The following is a 19664-nucleotide window of genomic DNA, read 5'->3' as shown; positions in this document are numbered from 1 at the left end:
CTTTTTTTGACTACATCTTTTTGACTACAAAAAATTCATTTCGTACCGAAACAATTTATACAACCACTACAATTTAAAGTAACTTCTATAAGTTAACGACGACATTTTAATTCAGAATCGAATTTAAGCTTACATCAGAAGTAACATCAAAGAATGAAGCGACACGAAGTTTTGCCAATTTAAAAAAATAATTGAGGGCTAACGAATGGATAAAGTTTTGACCGTGGGGAAGATCTAAAGCCCCCCCTCAGGGATTCGACCCCCTGCCGACCCAAAGGGTCCCCCTTTTGTATCATTTTGGGATATTTACTTTTGGTCCCGAAAGAGTGCTAAGCGATGAATCAAATATAGGCATCTTTATGAGAACAAAACAGCAAATTACCGTGATTCAACAGATTTCTAGCAATAAATAGCTCAACTGATATCTGTTCTAGATAAATCAGTCTATTTAATTGGTTGCGATGTTTTGTGAGACTTCAGGACCCAACAATTCGTCCATCTTGAAAGCACTTAAAGAGTAATGTACAGAGTTATCATGCCTAACGTTCAAATACAGTTGATCAGCTGATTTATGAAATTTTGTTAAAACTCGCCGATCATCTGGTTGATGAAAGTAAAACGGTAGAAAACGGTTGTTGGCCTATCAAAATTGATCTTCAAAACCTAAATGAAAGGTCCATCAAAATTTTGCATCGAGTATCATCTAAAAGTTACACGCTTTAGAATGAAAACTACGAACCAAATATAGTAAAAAGCTACAGAACTAAAGCAATCTTTCTTGGTTTCAACTCAATCCAATTTGCGTAATTTTTTCCGCATTCAAAAATTTTCGTCAAACTTATTTTGGGCTGAGGCCACATTTTGAATGTAACTGTAATTTGCAAAAAAAATCCATTCAGATACAATATAAGAAAAAACCGAAGTATGTTTTTATCATTAGCCAAAAACAGCTAAAACAGTTAAAAGTAGCTCATGTTAGAAAGCTTTTTATCTTGTCTAAATAAAGATAAATAGATATATACTGCGCTTAAAAGCTAGAAAAAAACAATAAAAATGATAAATTCGTTTAAAAATTGATTGAAATAAATCCTATTTCAATAAGATAATATATTAAAATAGACAAAAGTAGCAGATTCCGTGCAAAGAGCACAGATTAGTTTTAGCCAATTAGTTTTAGCCACCAACTGCACTGTAAACAAAGTTTCAAATGAGGAAAATTGTTTGGGATTGAAACTCAGTGTTACACGCTTATTGTCTCATAAAATTGGTCCTCAAAAATATGTAACCGCTCAGTCTTCAAGCAGATTTTAGGATTTGCTTGACTTAAGGCAAAAAAATCTGAGGGTTTTATCTTACCTAAACGCGTAAAATATTTGTGAATTGTTTATAATTTAATTTTAAAAAAATTATTTCTTTGCACCCAGGTAATGATGCAATTGTGTATTGAAAAAAAAACAATCCCTCCGCTATATTTTGCTTGGGACTAAAGATTAGAAAACAGCAAAACCGATTTGCAGGAGACGCAGGCTTCAATTGACACTGCCACGCTGGGCATTTTTACACCACATTCGAAAAGTCTCAAAAATTCCCGGCCTGAAAAATTACGAGAGGCTTGCATGAGTTCTGACAGAGCAAATTTGGTTTCTGTATATCGAATACCATGAAAGTCATGATAAATTTGATGCAAAACATAGGAATTGCAATGATGTATGTGGTCAATCTTCTACCATCCTAAAACCTACAACAAAAAGTTCAAAAAATTCTTTGATAGATTTGAGCTAGCAGAATTGGTCCTAGTATCAGATATGGAGTATTAGCCGACCTGCCTAACGTGATCTTAGAGTCGGTGTGTACCTTAGTTGATGGACTTGGCAGTTGAAACAAAGATGAAGAACAGATTTGCTCGAGCTGGAGCGAATAGCTACTTTCAAAAGACTACAACTTCCATCTTTTACTTTGATCCAACTACTGATCACTACATCTTTATGACTACCCTTTTGACTACATCTTTTTGACTACAAAAATTTCATTTCGTACCGAAACAATTTATACAACAACTACAAATTAAAGTAACTTCTATAAGTTAACGACGACATTTTAATTCAGAATCGAATTAAAACTTACATCAGAAGTAACATCAAAGAATGAAGCGACACGAAGTTTTGCCAATTTAAAAAAATAGTTGAGGGCTAACGAATGGATAAAGTTTTGACCGTGGGGAAGATTTAAAGCCCCCCCTCAGGGATTCGACCCCCTGCCGACCCACAAGGTCCCCATTTTGTATCACTTTGGGATATTTACTTTTGGTCCCGAAAGAGTGCTAAGCGATGAATCAAATATAGGCATCTTTATGAGAACAAAACAGCAAATTACCGTGATTCAACAGATTTCTAGCAATAAATAGCTCAACTGATATCTGTTCTAGATAAATCAGTCTATTTAATTGGTTGCGATGTTTTGTGAGACTTCAGGACCCAACAATTCGTCCATCTTGAAAGCACTTAAAGAGTAATGTACAGAGTTATCATGCCTAACGTTCAAATACAGTTGATCAGCTGATTTATGAAATTTTGTTAAAACTCGCCGATCATCTGGTTGATGAAAGTAAAACAGTAGAAAACGGTTGTTGGCCTATCAAAATTGATCTTCAAAACCTAAATGAAAGGTCCATCAAAATTTTGCATCGAGTATCATCTAAAAGTTACACGCTTTAGAATGAAAACTACGAACCAAATATAGTAAAAAGCTACAGAACTAAAGCAATCTTTCTTGGTTTCAACTCAATCCAATTTGCGTAATTTTTTCCGCATTCAAAAATTTTAGTCAAACTTATTTTGGGCTGAGGCCACATTTTGAATGTAACTAAAATTTGCAAAAAAAATCCATTCAGATACAATATAAGAAAAAACCGAAGTATGTTTTTATCATTAGCCAAAAACAGCTAAAACAGTTAAAAGTAGCTCATGTTAGAAAGCTTTTTATCTTGTCTAAATAAAGATAAATAGATATATACTGCGCTTAAAAGCTAGAAAAAAACAATAAAAATGATAAATTCGTTTAAAAATTGATTGAAATAAATCCTATTTCAATAAGATAATATATTAAAATAGACAAAAGTAGCAGATTCCGTGCAAAGAGCACAGATTAGTTTTAGCCAATTAGTTTTAGCCACCAACTGCACTGTAAACAAAGTTTCAAATGAGGAAAATTGTTTGGGATTGAAACTCAGTGTTACACGCTTATTGTCTCATAAAATTGGTCCTCAAAAATATGTAACCGCTCAGTCTTCAAGCAGATTTTAGGATTTGCTTGATTTAAGGCAAAAAAATCTGAGGGTTTTATCTTACCTAAACGCGTAAAATATTTGTGAATTGTTTATAATTTAATTTTAAAAAAATTATTTCTTTGCACCCAGGTAATGATGCAATTGTGTATTGAAAAAAAAACAATCCCTCCGCTATATTTTGCTTGGGACTAAAGATTAGAAAACAGCAAAACCGATTTGCAGGAGACGCAGGCTTCAATTGACACTGCCACGCTGGGCATTTTTACACCACATTCGAAAAGTCTCAAAAATTCCCGGCCTGAAAAATTACGAGAGGCTTGCATGAGTTCTGACAGAGCAAATTTGGTTTCTGTATATCGAATACCATGAAAGTCATGATAAATTTGATGCAAAACATAGGAATTGCAATGATGTATGTGGTCAATCTTCTACCATCCTAAAACCTACAACAAAAAGTTCAAAAAATTCTTTGATAGATTTGAGCTAGCAGAATTGGTCCTAGTATCAGATATGGAGTATTAGCCGACCTGCCTAACGTGATCTTAGAGTCGGTGTGTACCTTAGTTGATGGACTTGGCAGTTGAAACAAAGATGAAGAACAGATTTGCTCGAGCTGGAGCGAATAGCTACTTTCAAAAGACTACAACTTCCATCTTTTACTTTGATCCAACTACTGATCACTACATCTTTATGACTACCCTTTTGACTACATCTTTTTGACTACAAAAATTTCATTTCGTACCGAAACAATTTATACAACCACTACAAATTAAAGTAACTTCTATAAGTTAACGACGACATTTTAATTCAGAATCGAATTAAAACTTACATCAGAAGTAACATCAAAGAATGAAGCGACACGAAGTTTTGCCAATTTAAAAAAATAGTTGAGGGCTAACGAATGGATAAAGTTTTGACCGTGGGGAAGATTTAAAGCCCCCCCCCCTCAGGGATTCGACCCCCTGCCGACCCACAGGGTCCCCATTTTGTATCACTTTGGGATATTTACTTTTGGTCCCGAAAGAGTGCTAAGCGATGAATCAAATATAGGCATCTTTATGAGAACAAAACAGCAAATTACCGTGATTCAACAGATTTCTAGCAATAAATAGCTCAACTGATATCTGTTCTAGATAAATCAGTCTATTTAATTGGTTGCGATGTTTTGTGAGACTTCAGGACCCAACAATTCGTCCATCTTGAAAGCACTTAAAGAGTAATGTACAGAGTTATCATGCCTAACGTTCAAATACAGTTGATCAGCTGATTTATGAAATTTTGTTAAAACTCGCCGATCATCTGGTTGATGAAAGTAAAACAGTAGAAAACGGTTGTTGGCCTATCAAAATTGATCTTCAAAACCTAAATGAAAGGTCCATCAAAATTTTGCATCGAGTATCATCTAAAAGTTACACGCTTTAGAATGAAAACTACGAACCAAATATAGTAAAAAGCTACAGAACTAAAGCAATCTTTCTTGGTTTCAACTCAATCCAATTTGCGTAATTTTTTCCGCATTCAAAAATTTTAGTCAAACTTATTTTGGGCTGAGGCCACATTTTGAATGTAACTGTAATTTGCAAAAAAAATCCATTCAGATACAATATAAGAAAAAACCGAAGTATGTTTTTATCATTAGCCAAAAACAGCTAAAACAGTTAAAAGTAGCTCATGTTAGAAAGCTTTTTATCTTGTCTAAATAAAGATAAATAGATATATACTGCGCTTAAAAGCTAGAAAAAAAACAATAAAAATGATAAATTCGTTTAAAAATTGATTGAAATAAATCCTATTTCAATAAGATAATATATTAAAATAGACAAAAGTAGCAGATTCCGTGCAAAGAGCACAGATTAGTTTTAGCCAATTAGTTTTAGCCACCAACTGCACTGTAAACAAAGTTTCAAATGAGGAAAATTGTTTGGGATTGAAACTCAGTGTTACACGCTTATTGTCTCATAAAATTGGTCCTCAAAAATATGTAACCGCTCAGTCTTCAAGCAGATTTTAGGATTTGCTTGATTTAAGGCAAAAAATCTGAGGGTTTTATCTTACCTAAACGCGTAAAATATTTGTGAATTGTTTATAATTTAATTTTAAAAAAATTATTTCTTTGCACCCAGGTAATGATGCAATTGTGTATTGAAAAAAAAACAATCCCTCCGCTATATTTTGCTTGGGACTAAAGATTAGAAAACAGCAAAACCGATTTGCAGGAGACGCAGGCTTCAATTGACACTGCCACGCTGGGCATTTTTACACCACATTCGAAAAGTCTCAAAAATTCCCGGCCTGAAAAATTACGAGAGGCTTGCATGAGTTCTGACAGAGCAAATTTGGTTTCTGTATATCGAATACCATGAAAGTCATGATAAATTTGATGCAAAACATAGGAATTGCAATGATGTATGTGGTCAATCTTCTACCATCCTAAAACCTACAACAAAAAGTTCAAAAAATTCTTTGATAGATTTGAGCTAGCAGAATTGGTCCTAGTATCAGATATGGAGTATTAGCCGACCTGCCTAACGTGATCTTAGAGTCGGTGTGTACCTTAGTTGATGGACTTGGCAGTTGAAACAAAGATGAAGAACAGATTTGCTCGAGCTGGAGCGAATAGCTACTTTCAAAAGACTACAACTTCCATCTTTTACTTTGATCCAACTACTGATCACTACATCTTTATGACTACCCTTTTGACTACATCTTTTTGACTACAAAAATTTCATTTCGTACCGAAACAATTTATACAACCACTACAAATTAAAGTAACTTCTATAAGTTAACGACGACATTTTAATTCAGAATCGAATTAAAACTTACATCAGAAGTAACATCAAAGAATGAAGCGACACGAAGTTTTGCCAATTTAAAAAAATAGTTGAGGGCTAACGAATGGATAAAGTTTTGACCGTGGGGAAGATTTAAAGCCCCCCCCCCCCTCAGGGATTCGACCCCCTGCCGACCCACAGGGTCCCCATTTTGTATCACTTTGGGATATTTACTTTTGGTCCCGAAAGAGTGCTAAGCGATGAATCAAATATAGGCATCTTTATGAGAACAAAACAGCAAATTACCGTGATTCAACAGATTTCTAGCAATAAATAGCTCAACTGATATCTGTTCTAGATAAATCAGTCTATTTAATTGGTTGCGATGTTTTGTGAGACTTCAGGACCCAACAATTCGTCCATCTTGAAAGCACTTAAAGAGTAATGTACAGAGTTATCATGCCTAACGTTCAAATACAGTTGATCAGCTGATTTATGAAATTTTGTTAAAACTCGCCGATCATCTGGTTGATGAAAGTAAAACGGTAGAAAACGGTTGTTGGCCTATCAAAATTGATCTTCAAAACCTAAATGAAAGGTCCATCAAAATTTTGCATCGAGTATCATCTAAAAGTTACACGCTTTAGAATGAAAACTACGAACCAAATATAGTAAAAAGCTACAGAACTAAAGCAATCTTTCTTGGTTTCAACTCAATCCAATTTGCGTAATTTTTTCCGCATTCAAAAATTTTAGTCAAACTTATTTTGGGCTGAGGCCACATTTTGAATGTAACTGTAATTTGCAAAAAAAATCCATTCAGATACAATATAAGAAAAAACCGAAGTATGTTTTTATCATTAGCCAAAAACAGCTAAAACAGTTAAAAGTAGCTCATGTTAGAAAGCTTTTTATCTTGTCTAAATAAAGATAAATAGATATATACTGCGCTTAAAAGCTAGAAAAAAACAATAAAAATGATAAATTCGTTTAAAAATTGATTGAAATAAATCCTATTTCAATAAGATAATATATTAAAATAGACAAAAGTAGCAGATTCCGTGCAAAGAGCACAGATTAGTTTTAGCCAATTAGTTTTAGCCACCAACTGCACTGTAAACAAAGTTTCAAATGAGGAAAAATGTTTGGGATTGAAACTCAGTGTTACACGCTTATTGTCTCATAAAATTGGTCCTCAAAAATATGTAACCGCTCAGTCTTCAAGCAGATTTTAGGATTTGCTTGATTTAAGGCAAAAAATCTGAGGGTTTTATCTTACCTAAACGCGTAAAATATTTGTGAATTGTTTATAATTTAATTTTAAAAAAATTATTTCTTTGCACCCAGGTAATGATGCAATTGTGTATTGAAAAAAAAACAATCCCTCCGCTATATTTTGCTTGGGACTAAAGATTAGAAAACAGCAAAACCGATTTGCAGGAGACGCAGGCTTCAATTGACACTGCCACGCTGGGCATTTTTACACCACATTCGAAAAGTCTCAAAAATTCCCGGCCTGAAAAATTACGAGAGGCTTGCATGAGTTCTGACAGAGCAAATTTGGTTTCTGTATATCGAATACCATGAAAGTCATGATAAATTTGATGCAAAACATAGGAATTGCAATGATGTATGTGGTCAATCTTCTACCATCCTAAAACCTACAACAAAAAGTTCAAAAAATTCTTTGATAGATTTGAGCTAGCAGAATTGGTCCTAGTATCAGATATGGAGTATTAGCCGACCTGCCTAACGTGATCTTAGAGTCGGTGTGTACCTTAGTTGATTAACTTGGCAGTTGAAACAAAGATGAAGAACAGATTTGCTCGAGCTGGAGCGAATAGCTACTTTCAAAAGACTACAACTTCCATCTTTTACTTTGATCCAACTACTGATCACTACATCTTTATGACTACCCTTTTGACTACATCTTTTTGACTACAAAAATTTCATTTCGTACCGAAACAATTTATACAACCACTACAAATTAAAGTAACTTCTATAAGTTAACGACGACATTTTAATTCAGAATCGAATTAAAACTTACATCAGAAGTAACATCAAAGAATGAAGCGACACGAAGTTTTGCCAATTTAAAAAAATAGTTGAGGGCTAACGAATGGATAAAGTTTTGACCGTGGGGAAGATTTAAAGCCCCCCCCCCTCAGGGATTCGACCCCCTGCCGACCCACAGGGTCCCCATTTTGTATCACTTTGGGATATTTACTTTTGGTTCCGAAAGAGTGCTAAGCGATGAATCAAATATAGGCGTCTTTATGAGAACAAAACAGCAAATTACCGTGATTCAACAGATTTCTAGCAATAAATAGCCCAACTGATATCTGTTCTAGATAAATCAGTCTATTTAATTGGTTGCGATGTTTTGTGAGACTTCAGGACCCAACAATTCGTCCATCTTGAAAGCACTTAAAGAGTAATGTACAGAGTTATCATGCCTAACGTTCAAATACAGTTGATCAGCTTATTTATGAAATTTTGTTAAAACTCGCCGATTATCTGTTTGATGAAAGTAAAACGGTAGAAAACGGTTGTTGGCCTATCAAAATTGATCTTCAAAACCTAAATGAAAGGTCCATCAAATTTTTGCATCGAGTATCATCTAGAAGTTACACGCTTTAGAATGAAAATTACAAACCAAATATAGTACAAAGCTACAGAACTAAAGCAATCTTTTTTGGTTTCAACTCAATCCAATTTGCGTAATTTTGTCCGCATTCAAAAATTTTAGTCAAATTTATTTTTGGCTGATGCCACACTTTGAGTGTAACTGTAATTTGCAAAAAAATCCATTCAGATACAATTTAAGAAAAAACCGAAGTATTTCTTTTTATCATTAGCCAAAAACAGGTAAAACAGTTAAAAGTAGCTCATGTTAGAAAGCTTTTTATCTTGTCTAAATAAAGATAAATAGATATATACTGCGCTTAAAAGCTAGAAAAAAAACAATAAAAAGGACAAATTTGTTTTAAAATTGATTGAAATAAATCCTATTTCAATAGGATAATATATTAAAATAGACAAAAGTAAAAGATCCCGTGCAAAGAGCACAGATTAGTTTTAGCCAAATAGTTTTAGCTACCAACTGCACTGTAAACAAAGTTTCAAATGAGGAAAATTGTTTGGGATTGATACTCAGTGTTACACGCTCATTGTCTCATAAAATTGGTCCTCAAAAATATGTAACCGCTCAGTCTTCAAGCAGATTTTAGGATTTGCTTGATTTAAGGCAAAAAAATCTGAGGGTTTTATCTTACCCAAACGCGTAAAATATTTGTGAATTGTTTATAATTTAATTTTAGAAAAAAAAATTTTTTCTTTGCACCCAGGTAATGATGCAATTGTGTATTGTAAAAAAACAATCCCTCCGCTATATTTTGCTTGGGACTAAAGATTGGAAAACAGCAAAACTGATTTGCAAGAGACGCAGGCTTCAATTGACACTGCCTCGCTGGGCATTTCTAAACCACATTCGAAAAGCCTCAAAAATTCCCGGCCTGAAAAATTACGAGAGGCTTGCATGAGTTCTGACAGAGCAAATTTGGTTTCTGTATATCGAATACCATGAAAGTCATTATAAATTTGATGCAAAATATAGGAATTGCAATGATGTATGTGGTCAATCTTCTACCATCCTAAAACCTAAAACAAAAGTTCAAAAAATTCTTTGATAGATTTGAGCTAGCAGAATTGGTCCTAGTAATTCGTTACTAGTTATGAACTATTTTTAAAGAGTTGAGAAAGTTTCGAATTTTCCTTGCATTTAGACAATCAACTCCTTCGGAGATATAATAACAGATTTCAACCTAAGAAATGATTTCGTCAAAGAGAGTGAGTATTAACGGAAACTCAACACGGTCAGTGAGCGTTAATTCAATTCAAAAGCAATAAGAGCATCTGTACGATAAGTATGCTTCCCAACTAAAAACAACGCGGTGTGTCCGTTTTTTAAAATACATAATGCTGCAAAATTAGTTTGACAAGTTGCACTTTTTCAATTATTTTTCCAAAGGCGACAATCAGACTACTCCTTCAAAAGAATGACTTAAATGATTTCATAGGAGCAACAGCAAAACTTGTAAATCATTCTACAAGGGTACAAATCAAAGAGTCCTAAGAAACTATAAGACACTGAAAACTTTAGCGACACCCTCAGGTTCAGCACAGATAATCTCCGCGACCTCGAAATAACCAACATGCAAGATATTCTGGTGGAAGGTTCTGGTATTGATGCTGAATTTCGACGAAGTAATTTCAGTGTCTTTAGGTGATTTTTTTTTCTTCGGTGAGGTTATAGTAAATCGCTCCAAATTTTACTCAGTTCAAAAAAAAATTCTCCAAGCGCTCCGAAAGCTTTGTATTTTGAATTGAGCTAATAGAATGGGTTTGAGTAAAAAAATCCTTACTACTTGAGAAAAATCACACATGTCATTTTCAATACTACGCTGCTTAAAAATTGAGAAACAATTATAAAAAATTAATTCAATCGATCTCAAAAAAAATTAACTTAAATAGCTATAGAAAAAACGCGGGCAATAAATGCAAAAAATAGTTCAGAGTGAAAAACCTAGATGAATTGAGAGAAGACAGTTCAACCGGAAAATCCCTAACTTATAGAAACTTCAAACCAGAAAAAAATGCAGCCTTTTGAGGACTTAAAGCAAAATTCTCAGAACATTTTTTTCTATAAAAATTTATTTCACAGCAAAAACTTAGGCTTTAATTACTTCATATTTACATTTGGTGTTCAAATAAAAAATAATTATTTTGAGATTGTAAGAAGAAGAAGACGTTTCTGCTAAGACTGACAGATGAATTATCGATAGTTATGTTATTTTTCAGGTGTTTTTTGCTGCTTTTGACGTGTTTTCAACCGTTTCTTTATCTGACGATACCACGCAGTGTTCGTCATATAGTTTTGCTCTAAAATTTGTTTGGCAAATTGTAGTTTTTCAATTGCTTCTTGGACAGGTAGACAATCAGACCACTCCTTCAAGAGAATGACTTGCTGGATTTCAATTTCAGGACCAAATAGTTGGTACATTTTGTAAGCATTTGAATAATATTCTACAGCATCAAAGGATCTGCCATTGAATTTCAATTGAACAGCTGTTTTTCTAGTGGCAAAGGCGACTTCCTCGTGCGCCCCTAGCTTGTCAATTAGGTGTTTTATGCACGAATTAAGATAACGAAAGCAGTCATCTTTTTCATGCTCATTTGGAATTTTTGGCAGAATTTCGCGGTACTGGAATAAGAGAACCTGTATTATTTCCAAAGTGCAAATGTTCTCGAACAATGAACGCTTCAAATTGTGTGGTTTTTTCCAACTGCTGTATGCAGTTAGGGATCGTTCGAACAGTTTCTTATCCTTCCCCCAGCCAACATCAAATGGCAATTTTTCATGTTCTGCCCAGTTCGAAACATGTTGGTTGAATCGCGCCATTGTATACGCTAAGTAGCCTTGACAGAAAGGTTGAATTGTTGTTTTTTGCATTTCCGACAATAAACCGTCGGCTTCATCAATTTTTGTCCTAGACATGGACGCATTATCTATTCTAGGCTGTAAAAGACGTAAGCAATGTGACAAGAAACATTTGCAGAGGATAGCTTGAGCGTAATTTTTGCTTCGCGTAAAAATCTGCTCAAGTTTTTCAGCCAATTCAAAACTTATCTTTTTGAATCGCCCGATTTTGTTTAGTAGCCAAAAAGAAGCAAGCAGCCAATAAGCAGATGTTTCGTCTAAGCGTACAAATCTAGTGAGCATGGGTGCTGCATCATCAGATAGTATCTCAAAAAATTTGAAAATATTTTGAGAATCTGCAACTAAAGAATTGACGACAGAGCAGAAACTATTTTTTTCTTCTAATTGCTGACGAGCTTTCAAGAGACATTTCTCGAAATAAGTCAGCACAAAATTTTCATCAATTGCTTTTTGTTCTGACTCCCTCGAGTAGGTTGCGCGAACAAACTCTTTGATATACGGGTGCAAAAAATATTTTTGCTTTCCATCGTCATATTCAAACAAACTCAAGTCTCGACAATCGCGTATCAATGAACTTCTATTGTCGGAACTATGCGTTGGTTTCACTTTGATAAACAAGCTATCGAGAGTTTCAGCGTCAAAATTGCCATTAAACGCAGCAGCACATAGCATTATGATTAGCTGATCTTCTGTGAGCATATCGAAAGAGAGCTCCAAGCTTTTTTTCAGCTTGTCATTGCTACGTTTAATTTTTTCTATCTCTTCTGTTTTTCCGTACTTTTTGACAACTTTGAATAATATACTGAGAATCAATGGGATTCCATCGCAGCAAATTGATATTTCTTCGAGTATTTTCTTTTCAATTTGAGATTTTTGGTCCGAAAGCCAATCTTCACACGCTTCTTGAGATAGTGGTTCCAATTTCATTGGAAAGCAGTTGTACGGCTCGGGGTCGAAAGTTTGGTTTCTAGCGGTAAAAAGAATTTTGAGTCCTTCTCCTGTTGCCAAAAGTTTAGTAGTAACTGTTTCCAGTGCCTCGCGACCTGTCTCGTGACCTGCAGCGTCTCGCAAATTTATGACATTATCGATGTTATCAAAAATCAGGAGCAATTTTCTTTCTCTTAAAACATCTCTGATATGCTCTTCTAATCGTGACAATGGATATTGTGTTGTCTCTAGATCGGCTAGTAATCCAGGAAAGTTACAGCCAACTTTCCGTGCAATAAGGTCAACAGGCTTTTCTTGTTGAAGATTAAAATCATCAAAACTAACTTCTATAGATACTTGGGTTTCCGAGGAAATTTTTTGTCCAAAGCAATTGGCGAAAGCCGTTTTACCAATCCCTGGAGGTCCATAGATTAGAGCAATCTGCTCGTTAACTAAACTAGTTTCCAAAGTATCCAGGGCGTTTTGGCGACCCGAGACTGAGAAGGGTCTCAAACTGTCAGACGGAAGTTGTGTACTCATTTGCCGAGTTAACTGCAAGTTTTCTAATTCAGTTTCCATGTTTTCTAATTTAGTTTCCACGTTTTCTAACTCAGTTTCCACATTTTCTACTTTAGTTTCCACGTTTTCGAGTCTATTGTCAGTCGAACTCTTGAAGCACGCTAGATTCTTTTGCATTTCTTCCAGCAAAATTTCATGTTTGTTAACTCTCTCTGTCAGGCATGGAATGGTCTTTGCAATTGTTCGCAAAACTGGCTCCAGAGAGTGTCTGAATGTTGTAATTTCGTTCGGATAATAGGTACAGAATTGTTCAAGAGTCATAGTCTTGTTTCGACTCAAAAATCCTAAACACGATCGAATACTGGGGAAAATTGGCTGGCTAATGGGGTCATTTAATAACCCGAGCAAATACTTTTGGAGTATAACCAGCTCATCTCGAAACTCAGGCTCGGTTACACCTGTTTCCAATTCACCGTGACTGACTTTATTTCTAAGCTCTCTCAATTTGTCGATATACGGTTTAAACTTTTTACCTCTTTCTCCTCCTTCGGGTATGATATACCTTGATAGCATATCTGTAAGTGTGGTTGTATCGCACTCGTCCAATGGCGGAATTTTATCTCCAAAATGCCTTTTGAAATACGTCTTGTATAGCTTTAGATCATCGGGGTCTGCTGCTCTCAACCAGTCATCCCAGTTTGATTGATGCAACTCGTCTATAACGTATTTAGTGAGGTCTCGAGATAATTGATCGCAAGTACGACGAGTGAGATAAATCAGACGCATTAGAAGATCTTTCTCTTTCGTCATACTTTGGTTTGTAGCAGGGCTACTAGGAGCTGGTTCGTTTGGAGCAAAACCGCCTGTTGCCATTTTAGCTGCTCAAAGGGGCGTAGCAAGTCAAAAAGTGAAGAAACAGTAACGCTGAACACACTATAAGATTATAACCAACAACTCACATTTTATGATTTACAGTCAGTCAGTTTTGGACACTCGGTTAAAAGCAAGACATAACAAGCATGATCAAAAATACCAAATTAAATCATTGTGTGACTTAAAAATTGAAGAAACAGAGTAATACTGTACACAAAAAAAATTAATCCGCAAATCATCTCACATGGTAAATTTACATTCAACGAGTTTTGTACCGAGCACCATTGAGACAGAAACGTGCTTTTTAAGCTCCAAGAGGCAAATTGTATCATTGCGTATAACTCAGTACCCACTTTTTGATAACGTTTTATGTGAAACGCAGTTTGATCAGCACGAAAATTAAAAACTGTAGTTTGGCTGAATGCTTTAGTGCTTTTATACGTACAAATTTCTTTGAAACCATGGCAACGACGCATTTTAAAAACTTTGTGTCAAGTGCCATATGCAAAAAAAAACAGTAGTACAAAATGCAGGCTGAGACCCTATATTTTTGGTTTTCCTTTTACTGCCAAAAACACTAAAAGAAACAAGGTAACTGTTAGATTCGTAAGCGGTGACATTTTGTACCAGACGATGGCCTTTTTTTTCTAAATAAACCACCGATGATAAAATCATTCCGATTGTCCCATTTGACATTTTTTGGTGACACATTTTGTCATCCATAGATATTACTTCAATTTCGATAAAACATACTCGATGCTGAAACGAATCTAACAGTTCGAAGGTTTGTCGACAAAGAACTTCAGAGAAAACAGCTCTCACACTCAAATTTATGTCTCCTGAAAATGCATTTGATACTAGTTTCAAAATGCATTTGAATCTGTTTTACATGCGAACGGTTGTCAATTTTTGCGATGACTCAACAATTTTTGCTTTGACGGTTTTATGTTTGAAAGTCGCAAAATAAATGGACATCTTTGCTAATATAGATATAATATTGGGGAAGTTAAAATGAGTTTAAGAAAATTTTTCGACTATATGGGAAGTTTAAGGTCAAGTTTTCTGACAAAGCCGATATTTTGCAGTCATTTTGGCGGACTGGTATAGATGAGCTTCGCATAGGTATGATTCTGACGAGTCACAGCAAATGCTTCATACTCAACCGCTAGTTTGCTTGATATTTTAATGAATTGGAACAAAATTTAGGCGAGCAATGTTCAGTAAGCTTGCAGCGAAAGATTTCACTGCGGTCATTAATCAAGTTTTTCTTAAAAATAAACAAATTTTCAAAACGTTTTTTCACTAACTTTAGTGTCTATTTTTGGCTTTGAGACAAGCATCACTTTAACTTTAAATGAGCAACAAGGGACCAAAGAATACGAAAAAAAAACAAAGCCGACAATCTCTGAGCAGACACACGTTGAGCCGAAAAAAAATATGATTTTATTAAAAAAAAATTAGAGACTCACATTTTACAACAATAGAGAACAATTGCACTATCAACTACAATGAAAGTTGTTTACAGCACAATAAAAATCTGTCATGTGGCAACTAAGCATACAATTTTTGAGCTGAAACCACTTAAACCGGAAAAAAACTGAAATTGGAAGTGACATCTCTGCATTTAGTTTTAAAAAACTAGGACTGAAAATGAGAAACTTTGAACCTGATTTTTTCGGTGCTGTGCAATCTTGTAGTCTTTTTAAAAAATCGTAATCTCGTCTAAAATTTGATTGACATTGCGCGCACTTTTAACGTCCAGGAGCGTTTTCCGAGACAGCCAAAACGGTGCAAACAAGTCTATCTTGTGCCTGCCACAGTTCGTTACTCCCCAATACGAGATATATTGGTGATTTAAACACAGAGGTGAAGCGGAGCTTTACACTAGTTGCGATAATACACAAACTCAAAATTTACGAAGAGTAAACAAATCCGACATGCACACACAAGTTGAGCCGAAAAAAAACATGTTTTAGCAAAAAAAAATGTTGAAGTTGTAAATTCCCTACCGAAACAACAAACAACAACACTTGCACTTACAACTACAAAGAAAGTTGCTTACAGCACAAGCAAAATCCGTGATAAGGCATCTAATTCGACAAATCTTGACAGATGGGTCCTAACTTTACCTCAAAACGGAAGACTTCCGAATTTTCTAGGCAATCAAAAAATACGCTAAAACTTCTCGTTCAATTGCTGAAAATTATGAATACAACTTAGCCTTTTTTCTGGCTCGGTTTAATGTTTTCCAATTTTAAAAATAACCAGTTTAATGTTTTCGAGTTACATAAGAGGTTCATTGAGATAGAAATTTGTCAGCACTTGAACCAGTAGTTCAGCGTAACTTTGATTGAGTAAAAAAATTCAAAAATTTTCCGTTCGTGGGGTTAAAAATAAGATCCAAATTTCGCAACAAGACTTGCAAAAATTCTTAATTTTTTTTGTCTAAAATCAACCCAAGTTGAGACAATCGCGTTTTTTTAAACAAGCTTTTTTGTGTTGTCCGGATAAATTAAATCAGCATCGTAGAACTACCATTGAAAACGCAAGTGTTTACCAACTCACACGACATATGAAGAAAGGCAAAAGAAAAAAGGTGCGCACATCTTTGATATAGAAGTTAGCATATTTCAATCGATCTTTCAAATCATTCAAAATCAGTCAAAACTTTTCAATCTGATATTGCAAGGATACTTTTTGATTTAAAAAAACACTTGTTATTTAAAAAAAACTTTTTGATAGCTGTAAAAAATCAAAAAATTTAAATCTCGCTTGATACGAGATTCAGATACTGCATATTTATTTTAAAAAAAAACAAATGGCTGTATTTTACCATGTTCTTTTTATCTAACAACCTTTAACAATAAAAAATATTTGAAAAATTTGTTTATTATTGGTTTCATTTTTGATGCTCAACCATTGACTTTATTGATAAGTTTTACGATGTCGCCAGCTGTGCATCACGGTTTATTCGATAAAGTCTGTTCGACTAAAACGGATTACAGCCAAGCAAAAACTGCATGCTGCTCATTAGTAGCGATTTCTTTCAAGCATCTGAAGGCATCATTACTGAGTTCTATTAACTTCTGCGATTAGTGAGAAAGGCTTATGTTTTTTCAACCAACATGCAATTCTGAGTTTTCATTCCTATAGGGCACAAAAAAAAAATAGAAGTTGCATTCAAATTATATGCCAAAATAACAACAACGTTTTTTCGTAAAACAGTTCAGAAACAAAAAAATCACACCGTAGGATTTTATTGCAATTACTTTCAATTAATCAATTTTTTATGGCTTTCTTGCTCCTGACGTTGTTTTAAAGGAGGCTTTCTTTATTTACAACAAAAAAAAAGAAGTAAACTAACTGCATTCACTTTATAGCGACAAACTGGAAATTTGAGACTTAACGACTTGTAAAAACTGTTAGTTTTCAATTTTGGATACACTTTGATGCTCAATGATTTTATCGCTGAAAATATAATACTAATTAATTTATATGTCGATTTTTTTTCTCGTAAAGGCACCTGAAATGCTTCAAACGTTCAAGCACAATAGTACCATCAGCCTCAGTGTAATTAAGCTCTTTTATGCAGATAGCCAATTACCGTCGACTCAAATTACTCGTACAAATTTTAAAAAAATTCATAAATGCTTAAATGTCGTAACACTCAAATTCTATTTTTGTGGTTAAAAAATAAGTTTGAGGTGCAAAAAAAAAACGAAGAAAGGCTTAATTGAAATTGATTTAGCCTGGTCCGCTTTTCTGGATGTAACCGCGGCGGATTGAGGATTCTTCTGAGGGGGGCATATTTTCAAAAATTGTGGAGACCTTATTTTTAAGTCGACCAAATATATTTTCTGATCATTCCCAGAACACTATTAAGACCTTATATTGAAAGAAAGAATGAGACCGGAGGCAATTTTTTGAAAACAGGAAAAAAACCGTTTCTGAGCACTTTTGGAAAACTTTGACCAAAAAACCGTTTTTTGAGCGCGCGCTCCCCATCAAAATTAGAATATTTTGGCGCCAAAGGCTCTTTCATAAAAATTTTAGGGTTGATCGGCCCAAAAAGGAATTCAAAAAACTACCAAAGGGGGACTCTATGGTTTGCGAGGTAGTCGAATCCCCGAGGGGTGCAGAACTTAAGGTTCAAAGGCAGCCGCAAGGCCAGAAAAGTTATTTGCGGGAAAAAATCTAGTTACCGATTACAAATAGCACAGAAAGCTTCGATATCAAAAAACTAAAAAATCATTAGTTTTCAAATTTTAGTAAATTTTGTACATGTGATGAGAGTAGCAAAACGAAAGCTTTGTAAGCTATCAAGACACCTATAACAGCCTTAAACAGCGAAAACAAATTGAAAATTTAGACTTAAAGCAAAAAAAATATCCAATCGGTTTTCCTTAAAACTCTTGAATATTTTAGAAGTCGATCAATTCAGTACTCAAAGGGCTCTAGTATGATCCATCACTCAGCTCATTCTGATCATTATTGGTCGTATCTGATTTTGCGTGGAAAAAAGCTAACACACACCCGAAGACAAAGTTCCTCTCCATTTTCAGTGGTCGAAACAACAATATACGTAGCGAAAACTTTTGCTTCTTTTCGACTTTTGTCGTTGAAGAGAGTCATTTCAAGCTCAACTAAGAAAGAAATGAGAACAAATAAAATCAAAAGTTGAAATTCTATTGCTAGCGTTTAAAAACCAATATAATCAATATTTAGAAACAAAACCAAAATTATCGTAGATGCTCTCTAGAAGGCAAAACTGAAACATATCAATTTGGTTTGAGTTGATTTAAATTCGGACTAAATTGTCCAACACGATTACATCACGTTATTAATTCAAAAGAAAATCTGGAAATAGCACATTGTGAGTTTAATCAAACCAAAAATAGAAGAAAAATAAACAGTGGCATGTACGTTTTCAAATTTACATCGAAGACTTTTGTGACTTGAAGGCTTTGAGAGCATTTTGGGTATGGGTAATTTAGAGGGCCAGCGTATGCATCAATACACATACTAGCACAAAATGAAGGCCTGGAATTGACCTGAATTAACAAACACTTGTGGCTAATGTAGTTTTAAAAGGTTATTGCCAGCAATAATAGTTGATAAATTAGTACTTCATTGAAGTTAAGGACAGGCTATAAAAAATAAACACTTTAAGTTTAGTTCTTTGAAAGCATATTAAAACTCTTGATGGTTAGTTCAATTTACACTGAGTTCGATTGATGATTATCAGAAACAGTTTAATATTTGAAAGAGCAATAACATATTTGTATGTAATGCTTAATACTAATTTTCACACTGGGAATTTGAAGGTTGTCGAAAAGTACCTTATCCTTAAACCGATTAAATTTTTTTATCAACAAACCTGAACATTACCCATTCTCTGAACGTTCTGGAAAATTTAAATACATTTTCCATGAGACAAATGGCATAAAAAGGTCAATTTTTCAAAAAATAAATAGCTGACTAGCATGAAAATTTTTATACAGCAATCGATGAGTCTATCTCTGCTCTCATGTATATTGAAGTTTTTTTTTATGTTTGAACGTTTAATCTTTCATGTTCAAAAAAACGTCGCATAATGTTCCATAAAAACCTAAATGTACATATGGCACACCGCCATACTATTACGTTCACCTTCAATGCATTTGCATCGGTGCAAAAAGTAATCCAAATACAATTCAACTCTAAGCCAAGTCAAAGTTTAAAAATACCAAGTTTGAAATATTTTACCATCCATTTTTTAAAACCTTTGAACTATAACTCTTTCATCAGA

Source organism: Symsagittifera roscoffensis, chromosome 8, assembly GCF_963678635.1.
Source record: "Symsagittifera roscoffensis chromosome 8, txSymRosc1.1, whole genome shotgun sequence".
Classification (NCBI taxonomy): Eukaryota; Metazoa; Xenacoelomorpha; order Acoela; family Convolutidae; genus Symsagittifera; species Symsagittifera roscoffensis.
Note: the sequence above shows the minus strand (reverse complement) of the source record.